Genomic DNA, 17,239 nt, shown 5'->3' with positions numbered 1-17,239 from the left:
GCGGACAATCGTAAGCGCACTTATTTATGAAAATGAAACAGGAAGTAAGAGCGCTGTACCAATCATTTCTACAGTCTGAAAATTGTGAAAGATCGGTATCCTGCAAAAGCGCGAATCTACCTGTAATTGCAGCTTATAATGACGACAATAAAACGAGTTACATTTGCTGTAAATCGTTACTATGGGAAACTTTGACATAACATACATTCTACTAAACTATTTCATTAAATGAGAAATAACTGAATAACTAATGTTAGCTTAGTTTCACAGTTATATTTGGATAAACTTTCAGAATGTCAAATTACGTATTTTAGTTAGTTTTGATGCGGATTTAAATGATCAAATTCAAAGATTAAGGCGAAGGAAATGTATTCGCATGATTTTTAGAGAATACGGAAATGACGGTGACAAATTAATTTTACGTTAAAAAATAATTGATTTCATTTTACGAGCCACCTAAATCAATAGTTAAATTGCATGTAGAACTGCTTTTTTGAGCGTTTTGCGACGCTTTTTAACATTCGACAGCCTTTCTACAGGTGGTATGCAGCGTCTAAATCTTGTATTATGCAACTGAATGTCTTCGTGAATGATCTCTAGTAGCTCATTGTACTTTCCAAATGACACACGGAACTACTGAAAAAATCGTTGTTCGTCCAATAACAATTTTTTTAATAAAGTTTGAAATTCACCCCCTACTTTTACAACATTTTCTTAACTATTAAAACAATATTTTCAAATATTTTCAAATAATGCTTTCCTAATAAATTAGATGCTTAATAAACAGTAAAATTTTGATTCAATGAAATAGGAAATATACACACAGGATTAGTTATCGATATGAAAATGAAAATCCACATATTTCAGTTACCTACTCTGTTATAAAAACTATTGAAAAAAACAGATAATACCCAACGATTTCCTAATAATATTTAAAGATTAAAATAACGAACATTCAAATGAAAACGAAGTCAAGTTGACACTGTCCTCTATTGGCCCTATCAATTTTTTTTTTGATTAAGCAAAATGGGTTGTTCACCACCTAAAAAGAGATTTTAACTAAAACCCCGAAACAGGTCAATTTAATTTTGTCAATTTGTTTACATAAATCATATTTTTAATTATTTTTAAATATTTAGAAAAAACTGTTTTTGGGAGCGAACTTTGAGAGTGTATTTCACCCCCTAAATATGTTTTTCCGCTGATAAAAACACCTCTTTAATAGAACTCATTTTCGCTACTAAAATACTGCAACTATTTAAAGGAGAGCGCGATTGTGTGCAATTGTCAAAAGCGACTGATTTTGTAATAAAAGACCGCGATCAGCTCAACCTTTAATATTCAGCTACCGGGTTTGTAAATTATAATTTTTTCTAATGCATGTCAAATAACGTAGATATTTCTACAATGTAAAATAAATTTGAACTGACCACGTCCCAAGGGCTTTCAGGACAAGCGGACTAGTTCCTTTCAAGGATATTAACTTTGAGATCTGAGTGGTAGGTATCAAATTGGTCTAACAGATAATTTGTAGGTTATAAATTAGTTGTACACCTGGATCTACTTTATCTACGTATGTATGTAATATTGAACAATTTCAACAATAATTTTATTTAACTCGAAATGGAAATTTAATATGGGAACTGGCCCACCCTGTACAGGTAAATTTCGCTTAAAAATTACAATTAAAAGCTAATTAAAAAACAATTATTCTTGACAAATGGTATCAGTCAGCTATGGAGGTCGTGGTCAAGTATGCAACGAGAAGTGCTGGTAAAATTGGCGTATAGGATATGCCTACATCTGACAACTCGGTACATTCTAATTTATACGCGATACGCGATTAATTATAAAATATTGGTGCATGTCGGGGACATTCAACTCTGCATGGCACCGTCCTCGAAACGTTTCATTTACCTTTTATTACAGTAAATCACTGAAAACACTGGCATACATGCCGCTTACATACATCAACGTTAATTTTTGTCGTAGTTTACTTCAAGAAATTCTGGGTTATTGGTTGCGCAGATACTTTAATTTATCAGAGGATTAAACACGAAATTCCTCGGATGATTTATTTTATTTGTGATTAATATATGATATTTTACAACATGTTTGCAAATCACTTTAGAAATTACAATTACAAATACTGTGTAACCCAAATACACTGAACAATTCCGAATATGCTTATTTAATTTTATTTTTAAATTTTAACATGACAGCTCTATAAAAATTTTCTGCGACATATGAAATCTGATATTAATAAGTAATAACAATGACGTAGATTAACTAAAGAATCTTGATGAACGAAATCTTACACCTGTGTCCCAAAATTCATATTTTTTTCCTGTTGAAATTTAAAAAAATCGCCGAAACAGGTCAATTAGTATATAGAAATAGTCACTTTTCTGCAATATTTTCAATTTTTTTGAGCCATGTTTTACAGACCTATAACAGTACCGACATTTTTTTAATAGAATGCTCTATATCCTAAAGTTTGTTTGAAAAAGCGCCCTTATTATATGGGCATTAAGTTAATAAACATCTTGCCAGTTGATATTAAACAAGAAAGCAATTTTAACTCATTCAAAGTCAGAGTAAAAAGATATCTTTTAAACAAACGTTTTTATAGTGTATCAGAAACGACAGATCAATAAATTAAAAATTTTTATCTTCACTGTTATTTTTTACCCATGTTTTATATCCTGTTAGTTACGCTGTTTTTATTTTTGTTTTCCGTTTATTTAATTTATACCTATTTATGTATACCTCATTATGTTTGGCTAAGATAGATCTAATGGATGAATGAAGGATGAAATATTGCAGAAAAATTACAATTTTTATTTATTAATTGACCTGTTACGGCGATTTTTTTAAATTTGAATTGAAAAAAATATATGAATTCTGTTTCATTATTTTGGGACACAGGGTAATCCTACACAATTTTTATTCGTTGTTGTCTGTGGGTAATTATTACTAGTCAAAATTATCCATATACTTAATTACAAATCACGATATGACTTTATAAATGGGTTACATATGGGCGTAGTACAATATCTAAATTGTTCCAAGTAACGATTTTATAGATTAGATTTCTTAATTACCTAATAGATTTGTATTAGATGCAGGTGAGAATGGTTTATTAAAAAATTAAGGTCAGATTTTAAACACATGAAACTAGTACGGGCATAAATTCGTATTAGAAACTACTTGGTAATTATTATAGCAGAAGGACAAAGGATAGGATCAGACAAGAAAATCCGTATACATGCAGATTAATATATTGTCAATGTTTCATTACAAACCTGTTTCAAAAAACCGTATTGGCCGAAAAATTATTACCAATTTGATTATTAAATTACGGGTTGTGCAATTAAGTTTTATGTCCGAGAGACCTTGTAGAAAATTGTTCAAATCATATTGCAACACATTCAAGATACCAGTCTTCGGATAGAAAGTAAAATAACGAGTTCTTATTTGCTCTAATGTCTAAAACTAATCTGGAACAATTATTTCCGTAATGATATACGCTTTATGTTTTTGTCTTCAATTTGCGCAGTGCAACATTCAGTCCAGCATAATTTTTATGGGCAGTTTAATTTACAAATATGGGATCTATAACCTCCCTTTCAGGGTTTATACAGTTCACATAAATTCCCAACTGTTTCTATGGAAAATGATCTATCTTAAAAGTGAATACATAGTAAACGTATTTTTGCAAGGAAAAATCACTTTCACATTTTTGAACAATTCGTTAGAAATTGTCTATGACTATTAAAAAAGTTTTTCATGCAAAAATATATTAATTGATATATCGTGGCTGTATGTCTCATTAATTTATTCAAAGTGATCGGTCATAGCAAGGAAAAATTGGAAGTTATTTCTTCGAAGATTTCTGAGGTACTCTTCTTTCATTCTCTTATACTCGCGGAGAAATATAAAAAAATATATTGAGTAACAGATCCCGTAGATGAAAACTGTTTTTATTAACATAGGATGGACGTAATAAATATATTTTTAATTATAATCGCATTAATATAAGACCAGTAGAAATTAATTATAGTAATTTCTAAAATATTAATATTTTATTATGATAATTATTATCTTTTTATAGACAATATTGTGAAGTATATAATAAAAATATTATATATGTATATCTAATATTAATGGCTACGGAAATATCTTCATGAAAAAGTAATTAAATGCACATTGAACATGTTTCAGTGTACATATACACTAATGCAAAAAATTAAAGGGTCATAAGAATTTTCGAAATTTTTCCGCGATTTTTGACAGACTGTATTTAGGTGAAAATCGGGAATTAAAAAAGCATTTTGTATCTCTAAGATTCTAGTTTTTAGATCTCCCGGTCCAAATTTTTAGGAGCTGCAGTTATCATGCAATTCTATGAAATAACGAGATAAAAAAAAATTTCAATTTTTTTTTCTATTTTCTGAGACCATGGAAAATTTTTTTCTGCTAAGCCATTGCATGCACCAGATAGATTGTTTATTCAGCTGCAATTTCCTTTTTCTTAAATTTCGATACGACCATTTTTCATCGAAATATCGAACTTTTAATGGAAAAGAATCCTTTTGTCTTCAATCATCGATATCTCGGCGACAAATGGTCGTACAGAGAATTGAAAAACATTTTGGAAAATTGGAATAAATTTCCAAAAACATGCTACCGCAACTTTTCGGGACAAAATTTTTTTTCATCTTTTACACGAATTTTAAAAAACAGGAAAAAGGGTCATTATGGTTTTTTAGAAAATTGACGGCTAAATTAGAAATATTCACGAAATGATTAATGTTAAGCATGGCTTTACAGTTCGATATACCCAGAAGAACCCTGTGAAGTTTCATCTCGATCTAGCGAACCGTTTCTTTGTTTCAAGCCGTCAAACTTTTGATAAAAATTAAAGCGTCACTTTTTTTGAGCTTAAACACTTCATAATTATAATTAAAATGGGATGTTTTTTGAGGTTTTGTCACATATTTACCGCAAATAACGTTTAAATTGAAGAAAAAAAAGCCGTCCTATGCTTCTGTTCATTAACTTTTATTTAAATTAAAATTAAAGTTGATGACCCAAACCAGATTTTGATCAGTAAAAGGTTTGTCATTTTTTACTTAGATTATAACAAATTTTGTTATTTTTCAGTAGTAACTGAATTATTTCCATATCTGTTTGTTTATTATTCCGTCAACTAAGCGTTTTGATTTATACTTTAGTGATGGGTAAGAAAAATTTAAAATTTAACTACGAGCTTTTCGAATAAATTATTAGACAAAATTTGTTGCTTCTGATGAGCCAAATATGTGGTAAAAACGTTGGCACTTATTTCTGGGATAACACCCAATATAATTTGGTCTATTCTAGAGTTTATATTAACACTTTTGGGGTCGGTATAGGTACTTACATTAAAAGGAAGAAAATAGCTTTAGTAAATATTTAAATTTTTTATTTCTGATGGATAATCATGGATTACATAAACTCAGTAGTGGAACTCACTTATCCCTAAAAAAAAAATTAATTAATATGTTTAATTCTTTACAAATTAACAAAAAAAAGGTCATTTAACGATAAAATTCGTTTTTAGGATGAAATTTACTTCAATTAGTATTACTATTCCTGAATTAAATTTTTTCAACAAACCAGGGTATTTCTGAAATAAGCGCACTACATAAAATGAGCAACTTTTATTAAGCAAGTGATGGTCTAAATGGTTCTGTTTTCGTGAAAATTAACTATGAAAATTAACCAGGAATATAAGCAGATCCTGTGCATCTTGTGCACGTGCACTACTAGAATGCTTCGGACTCGCTACATGCGTGTTCTTTAGTTGTATGTTGCAATATTACTTAGCCGGGGTATAAAATGCACATGGAAGCAACTTTGAACGATTTTTGTAAAGCTTAACGTCTATTGGCAAGTAATTTGTTTATTCGTTTAATTTTTGTCTTACTTTAGAAGGGAGATTTGAATTCGGCATTTTCGAACACAGAATTTAAACCGTCAAAACCGCCATCAGTACTTTCGCACTGCGGCTCGCAGCAATTTCGATATCAAAGGTACAGTTGACTGCCGCACCATTTTTCTTTTTTATTTTCATTTCGAAACGTAATGTTTTAGACCATCAGTTACTTAATAAAAGTTGCTCGTTTTTCTGCTCTCTTTTACCCTTTTAAAAGAAAGCAATTATTTCGTGTTTCACAATTTCATATAACACCATAACGACGCAAGCTAGCAAATAAAGGCAGGAATACATTTTTGCAAAAATTTTGGTGCTCCAATGATTATAACAGTTTAAAAAAATATCATATATGTGCTTCTATTGATAGCTGCAACGTTTTCAGTTAACCTTTTTTCTTGTAAAATTAAAAATAGGAATGTAAAATTGAAGTGACATTATAACCAACAATCTAGTACCTATATGTCTGAGCCTGGGCGTAGTAGCTGCCCAAAGTGGCAACCGCCACAGCTACAAACAAAAGTAGTCTTAGGTAATTCATGTTCAGGAACCAATTTGCAGTTGGAAAATACAATCTGTAATGAAAACTTATATTCAATATTAGCAAAAAATGTTGAAAATACGCTTTCATATGTAAAATGATACTGGTATTTACAAAAATGACCGGTTTTCAAAAGTCTTATAAAAACAGTGGCAAATATTATTAACTGAATAAAAAACTTAACTGTTTACTAATGCTCACGATAGAACTCGTTTGTTAGAGCTTCGTTTCTCCGATATTTATACAATATGTGAATGTAATTAATGTAATTATAGTTTTTAAAATTAGGTTGTTATCTTTTATATGTCAATTATTAAAGAAAAGGTACAGTTATCTTATCAGTAATGTGGTGATTAATGGAGAGTTTTACTAGTTAGGTATAGTTAAAGATAAAGTAAACCTACCACTAATACCTACTCTATATGCGAGTTAAAACACTTTTAGTGGCTATTATTTCAATTGCCGTTGTATTGTCAAATACTTTCAAGATTCGATGAAAAAATTTTTATAAAATTCACTGTTGAACCTATGAGAGGTAAGACATTGCACTTATTTTCAGCATTTTTATTGCTTAACCAATAGGGTTGATGACCCAAACCAGATTTCTACCCCGATTCATACCGTTTTTTTTAGACAAATTTCTAATTAATTTTTGTGCAGTCTGTAATCACTTTAAAAACAGTTTTTTTTCAAAACTACCCATTTTCTGCTCTGAAAAAAAAAATAAAAAAAGTATTTTTTCCGTCAATTTAAAGGTTATTTGCGGCAAAAATGTGAGAAAACCTCAAAAAAAATTTTTCGTGACCTTTTAATTTTTTCCAAATGATTGTTCGAAACAAAGAAACGGTTTTCTATTGAACTGTAAAAGTCATGCTTAACATTAGTCATTTCGTGAATATTTCTAATTTAGCCGTCAATTTTCTTAAAAACCATAAATTACCCTCAAGCTGTTCTCGAAGTAGTAATTTGTAGAAAATTGCAAGACGAATCCGAAAATATCATGGTTGTTACCGTAAAGCAGTGGCGTATTATTTTATTTAGAAAAATATGCCACCGATACCCTGTATCTCCGCCACTGGAGCATGTAAATTTTGGGAAAGGTTTACATGAATACATGTGCCCGATTTTAAATAATTTCACTTATTAGTTTTTAAATTATTTAAAAAAATTTAAAATATTTTTTAAGTTTAACACTCTCTATCTTTTTAACGAAGCGTCCTAGATAAAAACTTTATAGGAAAGACTCACCATTTGTGAATCACCCCGTATAGACGGATAATGTAAATTTACATTTTGGGTAAATTACACAAAAAGTGTAAAAATACAAGCCTAATGTAACTTTACTTGTATGATGTAATTTTACAACACCTACTGTAGCGTCAATATAACCAACGATCTAGTGTGTAATTTGACATAAACTTTTTATGAGTGTACATTGAATTTTTAAAAATGTAACAGCCTGTCAACTCTTCCCATAAATTTAAAGACTATAACCGTGACATGACTAGTTTCACATACTTTTTCATAAAAAGTAGATGCCTACTGTGAAAGCACCCGTACAGTTGAGTAGCCTTACATCAAGTACCACATAACTCATGTGGCACTCGGGAATTTAGTCACCCAAAATAAACTTCAACAAACCACACCTTGGCTCTCCTATGTTAATAATTTTAAGCAATTGGGAGCGCTAAATAGTGCTTGTCACTTGGATTATAAACGAGGATTGTAAGAGATTTTAATTGGGAAAAACTTGGGATTTATTTACATAAATAATAACAGATGCTGAGTTGCAGAAGGTGCCGCTGCGGCACTACAAAAGAAAATCCATAAGCTGCTTGTAAATTCAACTGTTATAATATTACAGTACATTATTTATTATTATATACTTATTGCAAGATTCATTTGCGATAAACAATTTAATTGTTACCGAAACTACTAACCGTAGAATATGAATTGTGCGCAATTTTCATTCTGAAGCGTTGGTAGTATTGTTGTCACATGTTGTGCATGGTAAACAAGTTGCGGTTATACAAAATGGAGCGTTATACGACGAATGAGCAAGTCAAGACTGAAAATTCATTACAAGTGCGGAGAGTGTGTAGCTGAGACTCTGAATTTTACAAAAATTCATCAGTATTCCATTAAAATGTATGTTTCAGCGATTTTTCAAAAAAATGGTACTCCCGGTGATTTGGGGTGGCTGCTTTTGGTTGACACACCCTGCGTGTATGTATCAACTCAGCATAAACGTTAAGCGTGAACAAGTGAATAATATTTCCTGCGCGCGAAAAATGCCGCGATTTATTTTACGATCATTTGATGTATCGGCGATCGCATAGTAACTAACCACATTTAAGAACAAGAAGCAAGGACGAATGAATGTAATTCTGGTTTCTTAAATAAGGAATTCAATGTTCCAAGTCTGGTTAATAAATTGTTGGAACTACGGCACGCAATATCTAAAATCGCAGTCTGCACTTGCAAAACGGTTAAGCAACGGCTTGTCGTTATTAACAAAAAATATAGACAAATGCTGCCCGTTCTAGGTATTTACGGATAAATGAATGCCTTTCATTTACGTCTCACGTTAGTTCAGGCGTTACCAGATAGGTATTGAACAAACGACTTATTCGTTATAGACACGGCTTGTGTTTGTAATTTTACTTATCCGATACATATTCCAAATTCCTAAGCTATATTAGATAATCGATCTCATAATAGAATAATGAGTCCAAGAAAGATACATGTTTTCAACTAATGATATTGTTGGGACATTGGGAACACCTACTCTGCTGACTACAGCCCCGTTCAGCATGGAATTACTCTCCCAATGTTTATTAAACAGCTAACAGTAGAACCACCAGTCCCAGTAAGCAATGATGAGCAGTGGCAATTGACATATAACATACTTTGTAGTGCCATCTAAATATAAAATATATTATAGATTAATTTTTTTAATTTATTTGGTGACTTTTAATATTTGTTCAAACTGAACTTTTAGTTTTATTTGAAACATTTAAAAATTAGTTACTTATGTTTGTTTGTTTATAGCCTGTGATCGAACGTCTACTCTGGTACTCCGCATTAACCAGGATCGAAACAAAATTTTGTAGAGGTTTAAATGTTTAATAAATTATTAGTTATTATCCTTTCACAGTACAGTCAATATTAATTTAGACAATTTTATACTTTTACATTAATAAGTTACTTGTTTAAGAATAATTTTTGTAATAATTAAAAAAGTATAAATTAGTTTTAAAGTACCAGATGTATAATTAATTACTAGTTTGCACCGTTCGACTAGATAGAATTATAGGAACATGAAAGATAATAATTATGTTCACGTAAGAGGCAGGATATGCTTAAAATTTTCATGAATTTAATTTTTGGAATAGCGCAAAATTGCGTATAAATTAGAAATTGCCGATATTTCTACAATTCTCGTTATTCTCACGTGCTAAGAAACTTATTCGATAATTACAGTGAAAGCTTCAACAGTCTTTTGTTTAAATAAATTCCATACATTTCGCACATAAGGAGGCAATTTGTTCATAAATTAATCCAGACCATTAACTTTCGTTGCAACATGTGTTATTCATATATCAGGAATGTTCTAAAATTTATTAACATAATGTGTGTCAGTATATAACGAACATTCTTAAAACTATGACAGTATCTGATTTACATTGATCTGTATTAATTATTGCGATTCAAATCTATTGTCTTTTATCACCACTATGGTGTTTTAGCACTGGTATTCAACACTTGGCCCAAGTGAAAAGTTTTTAAAATTCTTATCTATTAAAAAATAATTCTAAAAGCAAAATAGTACCCAACTTCTATATAATACATAAACACAAGAAGGTAATTGTGAAAGTATATAACCTTTATCTGAACCTACGATATTTTAACTTCGACAACATATCGACAATGAGGAACTAATAACAATAAATGGAGATCTTTCTCCAGCTACGTACCTGAATAAAATAACACATTAATTCATGTCATCATCCGTTATCGATCTTTATATCTACAAATTGATGTCTATTGTTTGTTCGTCTCATGTTGACACCAGTCAATTGGCTTGTAACACGTGCCTAATATGAATAAATACGTTTGTAGTTAACAATTACATTTTATTAAATTTAATTTATTCGGTCGATCGGCAATTTTCACTTCGGGGTGTAAATATTGGAAGCTGGGTAAAATATATCTATTCACTATTAGACTTATTAGACTAATATCTAATTAAATAATTGGATTGAATTTTAATTTTAAATAATAATTTGTTAAAAGTAACGCATTCCATTACAAGTACTGAGAGTGTGTAGCTGCGACTGTGCAATTCATAATTTGTCAGTATCAGTTACATTTATAGTTTATAACAGCCAGTACAATCATAACGGTTGATGTTCAGTGACCTACCGCTTATTCTCTCTTCAAAAGTATTGTCGTTAACTATATATGAAGAATAATATTACTGACATTTTAATTTCACGGAGGAAATATATTTCGTGTGTACGGTCGATAAATCATCAAGAATTTTAATAGAAACACATGTCATTTATTTGAATACAAGTAGAGAGTAGAAGCGACCCCTCTCCAATATAAAGGAATAAAGAACAGAAACCGTCTGCAGGAAATTATACATTTAGTGACTAACTTACGCAACATAAATTAAATAACAATTAAGATAAATTACATATTAACATATAGCTGAATTGTTTTAATTGGTGTTTTGTATCAAAGAAAGCTTTCGAACTATTATTATTTATAAGTTGTTATATTATAGATGCCCACAGAGAGCATAGGTCTTCAGATCTTGTTGTGATTAATCGTTGTTTTAAAGATCAAGCAGAAGTTATATATTTTGAGATATTCACCATGATAATATACGAGTATCAACATAAAAAAACTTTTTTATTATTTCTTATTTTATATGTATAACAATAAATTAAATAAGTAATGTTCTGTTTATGGGATTTTTCGTATCGTAAATTATTTAGAATCAGGTACACAAATATCACGTGGTATTACAATTTATGATGTGATGGAACAAAAAATATGTTACATGATAATGTATTTTATATTCATCTTGTATTTTTACCGATTACAATATTTTAAAAAGCGTTACACAATTCCGAAATTTCTCAATTTTGACAAAATAATGAGTCATAAATCAAAATTCTCTCATAATTATGATCTCGCTCATTAGTTTTGCATAATAAGGAGGATTGGTAGCAACGAAAAGTTTATATAATAGAAGACCCAAAATATGAAGAGAAGATGATGTACGTATACACTCATACATACATGCATACAAGTCAATAAAAATAAAGAATTTTTTTATTGGTGTTTAAATAAATTTAATATTTTATGTCTTCCTTAATAATAGTAATAATAAATAATAGATTATTTGCGTTCATATTTAAGGAAATGTGCTGGTAAAATTAAATTCATATGAAATATTATGTGAAATTATGATTTTATAACTGTAGAATTCTTATAAATTTTAAAATTAATTTTCTACATTTTCATTTACAGTATAATTAATGACTTTTTTGGTAGGTACTACTGCTACTACTTTGGAAATCGCCGTACAAAATGCCTTTGGTAAACAATAACGCAAAAGAAAATGCACACGACAAAGTAAAAATTTATGAAAAATAATTGGAATGTGACTGATAATGAATTTTGGTATAGCTGCTGTTATTGTAGTCTATGTATTCATTTCGACTGTAATTATTTGTTTCTGTAATTGCGTTTGACAAAAAAAACCGACGAAACGGAACTACAATCAGCCAAATAAACGAACAATATGTTTCCAGTTGATGCAGGTAATTGTAGTTTTTTAATTATATCGAAGTGGTGTCAGTGAATTGTTGAAATATTTAAGCATTACTCTCAATAAAAATGTATTCGTATCATATACAGTGTATAAACTGTTATACGTTATTATTATTGATATGAATCTAATATTAATAATAGCTTATACCTAATGCTTGGTAAAGGCCTTTTTTTTAGTTACAATCAATATTTTGATTGCAACATAAATATTTCTTTTGACAATTCACTAAACCCTTACTAAAGCTGATTGAACAGCTCTTTAAGTTTATTTTGTACAGTATGTAAATAACAAATACCAGAGCATATTAAAGTTGTATTTTACTTATAAACGAATACATTCTTTGGCAAAATTTGCAACAGGCACATTGAAATAAATTGAGTAAAAGTTAACACATCAATTGAAATCATGAATGTGTGGCTAAACACAAACACAGCGCAACAATAAGCTCAATCAGATAAAATATACCTATTTTTACATATTGTGGGTGTTGCGTTGCACAACGAGCTGTCAATTACTGAATTGTTGTGCTTATTTCTAAACATTCGTCGAACGAATTGTGCTAAATTCCTTCTAATCTGGTATTTGATGCCCGATATAATTAAAATAAAACCTCAGCCAGTTCTCAATTAGTAATCTTTATATGGCGTGGTCTTTCACTTTCGTAGACGAACAAAATGTAGGTGAATTTTTTTGTGTCTGCAAGTCATTATTTTCATTGTAACACACAGGTTAAAATATTACGTAATCCAACAATGACTGTAGATAGGGATTGATAGCCTCTGATATAAATAATTATCAGTGAAATAACTTAGGTGCCTGTCTCGTATTAATTGATTTGCGAAAAAGTGGGTTACTTTTTACTGCAGCTTTAAATTATATTCATCCAAAGTCATTTATATGTGGCGATGTTGACTCATGCTGCAGTAAATACTTTTTTAAGAATTAAAAATTATGTAATTATTTGAGATATTCGTAATAATCTTTCGTCTTGGGAATTCTACCGCAATCGTTTATAAAAATGTAAAAAAAATAATTAAATACTGAAAAAAAAATTGTACCAAATGAAAAACGGGAACTGTCAGTGTCAATGTTTTATATACAGAATGTTCCACCTAAGAGGTATTCTTCTGTACTGTATTACTCTGTAACTGTCAAATTTATAAAAAAAAATGGTATTAATAAAAGTTGTCTGAAATCATGTGGGCCACTTATAGAAAATATTTTTAGCTTTACAGTGTTCCATTTCGCGTGAGCCCTACATAACTTTATTATTTGAAATGGAACACACTGTATATTATTGCATTTTTGAATTCCTTGGTTAATATTAGTTAGAGTTTATTAAATGTACATGGTTTTTAAAACTTACCGTTTTCGAGATATTTAGTTGTTTTTGAAAAAAATCACGATTTCAGCTCTCTAAATGAGACTAGATAGCATCTAAACCGTTTTCTGCAGTTTTCACAGTTCGTTTTGGCATAAATTACTCTATTTTGTCATCTGTGAGCAAAACGTGTACCCTATTCAGACGAGTTGAAAAACTTTTTTTTCAAATGGAATGAATGACCCATATTAATTGTCATGGGTTAATGCAAAATTGAATGCCCTTTCGACTGATATAAGGTTGTCCATACTTATCTCTAACAGTTTTCCAGAAAAATCAGTTCTTTTCTAAAGTCCGAAAAAGTAGCTATGTAATAGCGTCAAGAAGATTTAGTTAGTTTATTAAGAAATTTGTTTGAATTTGTATACCGAAAACTGCTCTGATGGTTAATAAAGTATAAGTAATTCACATTTTCGAAAGTGTAATATATTTAAAATTTCGTAACCTAAATTGCCTTTCAATCATAAAAAATTGTTTGAAACATTTGCAATTAATGAACTTTCTGAAAAAGCACTATTTTAAGTAAAACTGATGATTTAGGATAAATTATAATTATTTTTTTATAATTACGTAGTTTGGTGTTGAAATTGAAATTTGAAAAAAACAAATTATATCAACTATTGGTTGACAATATGGCCACAAACGTCTTTGTAAATGATTTTATAGACAATATGCCAAATTATTAATAGTTTTCACTGCAAACTACGATTTTAAGTTCAATTTGATATGTAAACTATATTTGAATTATACCTAACAATATTCAAGTACTTATACTTTTGTAACTTTTCTTTAGATATTTTTGAATTCATCCAATTTCTGACGAGGAATTAAATCTCTAATCGATTTCAAAAAAAAATGCATGATTATTTATTTACCCACTAGTTTTTAGCTGTTAAGGTGATATAGGACAAAAATTAGATTAGATTAGATTTTCAAAGAATGCAAGTGTGAAAATTGTATAATTTTGATGTATTTTCTTTAGAATACGTTTATCTTTATTTTTTATAATATTGTTGTATACAACGATATTAACAAGGAACATTAGTGGTGATTACAAACGCTACATTTTTTATTTAAATTAAAGAGAGAATATTCGCATAGCTGATGTTTTTATTTCGTAATCTTATTATTTTAAAAATTTCATATAATAAATTGGAAGGAAATATAGACATAAAATAATGTAATAAATGTTCTAGACGTTTTACCTGAACACGTTCCTCAACTTAGATTAACATGAGAGATATTGTAATAACTAATTTTTGGATAAAACGTATGCCATGACACAACACAAAAAATATTGTGTTGCAACACAACTATAATTTATTGTCTTTGATTTTATCTTCGTAATAAATTAAATAAGAATATATGGCGGAATTTGCGATATCCTACATTTTAATAATTATAAATATGACCACTTTCTTATTAAAACATTACGTATCATCAAAAGCCAGTTTTTTTCGCTGAAATTATCTGGTACTTACTTTACATATAAGTTGTTTTGCCCAAATACAGTCACTTTTCTATTACGAACGAGATAGGTGTGTTCCCATAAAATTGCTAAAAAAAAGTTTTATCGGGTATACTTTTACACTGACAAAATTCACTGCTAGAATTTAGTTTTAGTTAGTGTGTTTTGATAGTCATTTTGGTTTTCAAAACTTTTTCAACAGGTTTCCAAAGTGCAAAGAGAATTTTTTTAGTTTAAGCTGCATATATCGTCCAAATTGTTATACAGGGTGTCCGGAAAATGTGGGAAATCTCCTGGGTGCAGATAGAACATGAAAAAATAAGATGACAAGTTCCTATAAAATATAGTTTTTTCTTGAATAACTTTTAAAGTACTTAATATAATTTAATACAAATTTTATGTGATGGCCTCTTAAAATAATAATTACTATTTAGGTGTAGAAAACAAGATCAAAAATCCACCTATTCATACTCTGAATGCTTCTATAGAAAATATTTGTGTCAGATGGAGTACGATATATGTTTCATAATGCTATTCCAATTCCAATTAATTAATTTATACAAAAATACCTCTAGATCGCGTACTGTAATCATACCACACATGTGCAAATTAATGGTCTTATTATTATAGATCAACTCGATTTGGTCACCTATTTTGTGCATGTCCATGTTCCTAGTGTTAACTGTAGGTAATTACACTGCTTTCAAAAAGTATAAAAAATCGTAGTAGTTGTAGGCAAGGTAAAGCCATTCATTCATTTCATTTGGACAGGTAAAATATGAGAGATAATTGCAAATGTAAAAAATAGAATAGTTCGTTAGGTACCTAATAGTTTTCTGTAACAAATTAATGATTGCTTGGTAAAACAATATTAAAAAATGAGGACTTATCTGAAACGTGTAATTTATTAAACTATCGGTAGGTGATTTTGCAATAATCAGGAATAATTAAAGATATATTAAGAACACAACACCTTTTTTACAATTTTAATGATACGTTTGTGGCATATCTGTGGTGTGCTAATGAATGAGTGTTAATCATTTGGTACCGTTTTTTTATAATTTTATAAAAATCAACAAAGCAAGGGTTGAACGTCTGTCATAGGAGTAAAAGTACAATTTTTTGCAAGAAAAGTTTTGCTGACAGTGGCTTTGACTCCTGTCATATTTATCCTTCACTGAAGATAGCTTCTCGTATTCATACACATTTTTTAAATAAATTGAAGCAAACTACAAGGGATGAGAATATGGGGCGATGTTTAGAACATTATTCCTCATCCAATATTTCAAATGTATTCCAAATATTTTTTTAACCGACCTCAATTTTAAACTGAACGTTATTCTACCTGAATTCTATAAATTTTTTTTTAAAAAATTCCTCTCTTTCTGCACACAATCAAGCAAAGAACGTATTAACTACGTATTTCACGTTTTATGGTTGCATTTAACAATCTCATATTTTGTATCCACCTAAATGAAACGATTGAATGGTTTTACCTTGCCTACAACTACTACATTTTTATTTTTCATACTTTCGAAAGTATTGTGGGTAATTGCAAGTTTAGAAACATGGACAAATCGTATATGTGATCAAATGGAGTTGGTACATAATAATTATAATCCTTTAATTTCAACACACGGTCGGGATACAAGAATAAGATTTGTAACTTTAATAAATCAATTAATAGTCTCTTATATATCATTATGAAATATTAGTTGTGTATCACTGTGCGACCATTGAAGCGTTTACAATATAACTAGATTTGTAATTTTTGTTAAACGATCAGGCAATAAAATGATAGTAGTCAAATGAACTTGGTATCTGTGGAATAACATTCCACTGTAGAAATAATGTAGAAGAAATAGAACTCATCACGAGCAATTTTTAGGGACGTTATTATCATTCTCTTGCATATAAAATATTAAGCTTTTAAAATAAAATACAATTTTGGCATTAATGCGTATATTATTACATGCGACAAGGTAAATATAATATGAACTCTTGATTCATTGAAACTTAAAAAA

General features: G+C 29.5%; 1 long non-coding RNA gene across 1 annotated transcript; it reads right to left on the bottom strand.

Moving 5' to 3' along the window:
- Positions 1 to 5,450: 5,450 nt before the first annotated feature.
- LOC108909859 lies at positions 5,451 to 6,551 on the bottom strand. The gene is made up of 2 exons (XR_001964427.1): positions 6,436 to 6,551; positions 5,451 to 5,523 (listed from the first exon to the last, which is right to left on the bottom strand). It is a non-coding gene; the product is annotated as an uncharacterized LOC108909859 (long non-coding RNA).
- Positions 6,552 to 17,239: the final 10,688 nt, after the last annotated feature.

This window comes from Anoplophora glabripennis, unplaced genomic scaffold (assembly GCF_000390285.2).
Source record: "Anoplophora glabripennis isolate ALB-LARVAE unplaced genomic scaffold, Agla_2.0 scaffold28, whole genome shotgun sequence".
NCBI classification, from domain to species: Eukaryota; Metazoa; Arthropoda; class Insecta; order Coleoptera; family Cerambycidae; genus Anoplophora; species Anoplophora glabripennis.
The sequence above is the reverse complement of the archived record's forward strand: the minus strand, read 5'-3'. Positions and strand labels throughout refer to the sequence as shown.